Source organism: Peromyscus leucopus, chromosome 2, assembly GCF_004664715.2.
Source record: "Peromyscus leucopus breed LL Stock chromosome 2, UCI_PerLeu_2.1, whole genome shotgun sequence".
Classification (NCBI taxonomy): domain Eukaryota; kingdom Metazoa; phylum Chordata; class Mammalia; order Rodentia; family Cricetidae; genus Peromyscus; species Peromyscus leucopus.
In genome coordinates this window covers 24,629,910-24,635,553 of record NC_051064.1, presented here as the reverse complement: position 1 = coordinate 24,635,553, position 5,644 = coordinate 24,629,910, and positions in this window count along the sequence as shown.

Sequence of the window (5,644 nt, the reverse complement as noted above, 5' to 3'; positions counted from 1 at the left end):
AACGCATTTCTACAAATCTATACCTCGCCACGTGGCTGGTGGCTTATCGGCGTCTTCACATGCTGCTGGTCATGGCGGCGGCTGCAGCCAGTCCTTCTGCCTTCCTGTTCTTTTATTTCTCCTCTCTGTTAGTCCCGCCTATCCTTCCTGCCTAGCCACAGCCGATCAGGTTTTATTTATTGATCAATCAGAACAACTTGTCATACAGACCATCCCCCAGCACAGCCAAGTGCAGACCATCTCAAACACCTGCACTCAGGTCCATGGTCCTAATCATCCTCTATACGGACCTGCTGGGTAACGCCACAAGGAACCTGAGAATGGGCTCCCACAGGACATACAGATCATCCCACAGCAGGATTATGTATATTTTTATGTTTCCTTTGAAATTTTTGGATGTTAATGAGCTAACTACAGATAGACATTTAATTGTGGGGGCTGCTAAACTAAACCAACATATATATATTTTAAAGGTATCTTGACTTCAAAATTTGGGTCTAAGGCTATGCTGCTTTGGAAAAGAGGTTCTGCGTTTTGGAAAAGAAGATGAGAAGCTGTGGATTCCTTCCAGGTTAATATGGTTCCATCAAGGAAGACCCCTCTGAGAGATCTCCAATGGGAGCGGTGGCCCAGATGATCCAACATCCCGAACAGCTTCAAGGCAGTTGCAGCATCACAGACTAATCCAGTTAAGACATGACCATAATCTAAACTTTCTCAGGAACCACATAAAATTGCCAGCACCCCCAATCAGCAGGAAGTAGTATAGAAAGCTATGCCCCAATACCCAAAATATTATTTATCAATGCTTGTTTTTATTTAAAGGGGGATATGATATAGAAATGATGAAAAAAGGTAGATTATTAAATCTACTTAAATCCAAAAAACAACTGTTAATCACAAAATACTTTACATTTATATGGATTTTGATTTATTATTACAAATGTAAAGTCAATTTTGTTATGCTGTATGCATATTTCTACTCTTGTTTAAGATATTATGTTTGTGCAACTCATTTGAAATTGTGATATATAATTAAGAAATACAGATTAATAGTTATCTATGATAATCAAACTTATAGTCATGTTAGCTAAGGTTTTTAGATATACAAAGATATATTTCAATTAGATATATAATCTTCAAACACTTCAAAGACCTACAGGATATGACATTTAGAATGTTTTAAGAACTTAGACTTTTCTGGACAGTGAGACACATCTGTTCCTGGCAGCACCAATTACGTCAAAGAGGATGATGGACATCGAAAAAAGTCTTTATGGAGTTTGCTTACAATGTGGAAAAGCAAACCACTTGGTCAGGAAACTACACTTGCCTGGACTGCTTGACAATATGTTGTATAAACTGGACTCATATGAAGGTGACCACTGAACTTTACCAAAACAAGGCAAGATGGTCCTTCCTGCCTGGCTACTGGCCAGTAAGCTTTTTATTAAACCAATTCTGTGACAAATCTTTACAATGTACAAAAGGGTTATTCCACAGCACTTCTTAGTTGTCCAATGAGCTTTCTCTCAAACAAATCACATTGTAAGCTGGAATTCAAGGCTTAACAAAAACAAAATATTGATATAGCCGGGCGGTGATGGCGCACGCCTTTAGTCCCAGCACTCGGGAGGCAGAGCCAGGCAGATCTTTGTGAGTTCGAGGCCAGCCTGGTCTACAAAGCGAGTTCCAGGAACGGCGCAAAACTGCACAGAGAAACCCTGTCTCGAAAAACCAAAAAAAAAAAAACCACACAAAAAAAAACAAACAAACAAAAAAATATTGAAATAATTTCTTGTATGTTGTCATATCACAGAAGATTATAATAAGAATCAATAGCAAGAGAAATGCCAGAAACTATACAAAACAAATAATTGCAGATCCCCAAATGACCACGGTTTCTTAAATAAATCAATGTTGAAGTTTTAGAAATCATGCAATCCAATGAAATAAAAACAGAACTTTTACTGGGCGGTGGTGGCGCACACCTTTAATCCCAGCACTCGGGAGACAGCCAGGCAGATCTCTGTGAGTTTGAGGCCAGTTTGGTCTACAGAGTGAGATCTAGGACAGGCACCAAAACTACACAAAGAAACCCTGTCGAAAAACAAATATATATATATATATATATATGTGTGTGTGTGTGTGTGTATGTGTGTGTGTGTGTATACATATATACATGTGTGTGTATGTATATGTATATGTTTGTAGGTATATATATATATAAATAACTTTCAAAACTTTTGGTATACATTAAAAATAATTCTAATGGGAAAGTGTGTACTATCGCAACTTTTTTTAAAAATCAGAAAGACCTCAAATAAGTAATTCAATGATACAACTCACTGTTTTAGAAAAACAAAAAGCCAATGACAGAAATAAAGAAGATAGCACAGAGATTAACAGAATAATACAAAGAATAAGTGGGGAAGATTGGTCCTTTGGGAAAAAAATTAAGCAAGATTTATAAACACTTAGCTGAAAGACAAAAACAGAAAAGGACAAAATTAATAAAAATAGAGGGTAAAAGGGGAAATCACAACAGATTCTAATGAATCAAGAGAACTATGAAAACAAATCCTCTGAAAACTTATATTCCAAAAGTTAAACAATCTAGAAGAATGGATAAATCTAGAAGAATTTACAAGAATGAATACCTATGAACTACCAAAATTAAATCAACAGGATATAGACAACATAACAGATTCAGAACCAACTAGAAGATTAAAGCAATTTAAAAAATTGATATCTTCTAACAGAGAAAACCCCAGGAAAAGATGAATTCACTGCCAAATTCTACCAAACCTCTGAAGAAGCTCTTACAACTATGCTTCTCAAAACATCCCACAAGAAAAGGGAAAGAACACTGCCAAACTTGTTCTGAAAAGCCAGCATACTGAACATGAGATATCCTAAATAAAACCACAAACCAAAATCCCAGATGAATACAAATGCAGAAATTCTTAATGAAATTATTACAAAGCAAATTCAAGAACATGTTAAGATCATATACTATAACCGTATACAAGAATGGTTTGAAACAGGAGCTCAGAGGTTAAGAGCACTGGTTGCTCTTCCAGAGTTCCTGAGTTCAATTCCCAGCAACCACATGGTGGCTCACAACCATCTGTAATGAGATCTGGTGCCCTCTACTGCCGTGCATGCAGGCAGGACATTATGTACATAACAAATAAATAAATCTTTAAAAATAAAAAAGAATGATTTGACATACTTATACCTCTAACTTCACCTCTACCTATACCCATCTAATAGCACACAAATAGACTTAAGGGCAGAAATCAAATAATATTACCAAATAACAACATTTTCTATAATAAAAGCCCTAAATAAATTGAGTGTAGAAGGAACATATATCAAAATATTAAAGGCTATAGACAACAACTCAAAATCTTCAATATAAGATCCAAATATCTGAAACTATTAGAGGAAAGCATTTCAAACTTTAGGCATAGGTAATAACTTCCTCAAAGTTATTCCAGTGGCAGAGAATAAATCCAAAATCTTGTGAGTAAGATTCATAAAATTAAAAGGCTTCACAATAACAAATAGTCAGTAGAATGGGGAAAGGGAAAAAGCTACTGCAACTGACCATCAGATAGTAGTTAGTGCTAGGATCTAAGAAGAAATTAATTTTATTAATTTAAATTAAATACCAAAGAACAAGTCTATTCAACAAATGGGCAAATGAACTGAACAGTCAGTTCTCATTGGAGAAGAAAGAGAAGGGAAAATAAATGGGCACCAACTATCAGTGTTCTATTGCTATGAAGAGACACTGTGGCCACAGCAATTTTCTTATAAAGGAAAACATTACAGTTCGGAGGTTTAGTGCATTATTGTCATGGCAGGAAACAAGGCAGCATGCAGGCAGACATGCTGCTAGAGCTGAGAGTTCTTACATCTTGATACAAAGGCAAAAGAAAGTTGACTGAGACACTGGGTGTAGCTGAGCATATATGAGACTTCAAAGCCCTCACAATGACACACTTCTTCCAACAAGGCCACACCTACTCCAACAAAGCCACTCCTCCTAATAGAGCCACTCCCGATGAGCTTATGGGAGCCAATTACATTCAAACTACCACAGTGTTCAACATCTTTAGTCATCAGAGAAAGCAAATTAAAACTTGCTTTAGCTAGAGGCAGTGGTATACATCTATTCCACCAGCACTAGAGGAACAGAGGCAGGGGTGTCAGGAGTTCAAGCCCAGTTCTGAGTATATAGTAAGTTCAAGAAAAGCCTGAGATACATGAGACCCTGTCTCATAGAAAAAAAAAAAAAAAAAGCATTTAGTTCTTCCTCACCCCAATCAGAATGGCTATCACCTAGGGAAAAAAAATGACCATATATGCTAGCAAGAATGTAAGGAAATGGGAGTCTGTATACACAGCAAAAGACGATATAAACTATTGCAACTATGATAGAACTCAGTGGAGAGGTACCTCAAAAAACTTAAGATAGAATGAATACATGATCCAGCTAATATGTCTTAGTTAAGTATATGTCTTAGGGTTTCTATTGCTGTGAAGAGACATCATGACCATAGCAACTCTTAGAAAATTAAATACTTAATTAGGGCTGGCTTACAATTTTAGAGACTTGATCCACTATTGTGATGGCAAGAAGCATGATAGGCACACATGATATTGGAGAAGGAGCTGAAAGTTCTACATTTTGATCCACAGGCAGTAGAAGAAGACTGTGTCACACACTGGTCATAGCTTGAACATATGAGACATCAAAGCCTGCCCTCAGAGTGACATACTTCATTCAACAAGGCCACACTTGCTCCAACAAGACCAGACCTCCTAATAGTGCCGCTCCTTGTGGGCCAAGCATTCAAACACATAAGTCTATGGAGGCCACTCCTATTCAAACTGCCACACTCCATTCCATAGCATAATGCAAAATGCATTCAGTCCAACTTCAAAAGTCCCTATAGTCAGTAACAGTCTCAATCATGTTTAAAAGTTCAGTATCTTCTGAGACTCATGCAATCTCTTAACTGTAATCTATTGTAAAATAAAAATAAAGAAGCAGATCACATACTTCCAACATAAAATGGCACAGGATATACATTAACATTCCAAAAGGTAAGGAAGGAAACATAGCAAGGAAATACTGGACCAAAGCAAACTCTAAACTCTATATGTCTATGTCTGATGCCAAAGTGCTCTTCAGATCTCCAACTCCTTTCAGCTTTGTTGACTGCAACACACCTCTCTCCTTGCTAGTAGCTCTCCTGGGCAGGTATCGCATGGCTCTGACATCTCTAACATCTTGGGTTCTCCAAGGCAATCCAGGCTTCACCTTCACAGCTTCACACAAGGGCCTCTCTGGGCCTCCATGAAGGGACACCCCTGACACATGCCTGGCCTTCATTAGTCATAGAAGGAAATTCTATAACCCCTTTCTTCTACCCTTGACTCTAAAGCCAGAACCATGTGGCCAAAGCTGCCAAGCTCTGCTGCCTTCTGGGGCTGGAACATGGCCCCCTCATTCAATTACATCTTCACCCACTTTCTGTTTTCCATGATTTCCTTCACTGTCTAAGCTTGTCTATCCTGAAACTTGCTCGGCCCTCAAACTCAGAGATCTGTCAGCCTCTGCCTTCTGAGT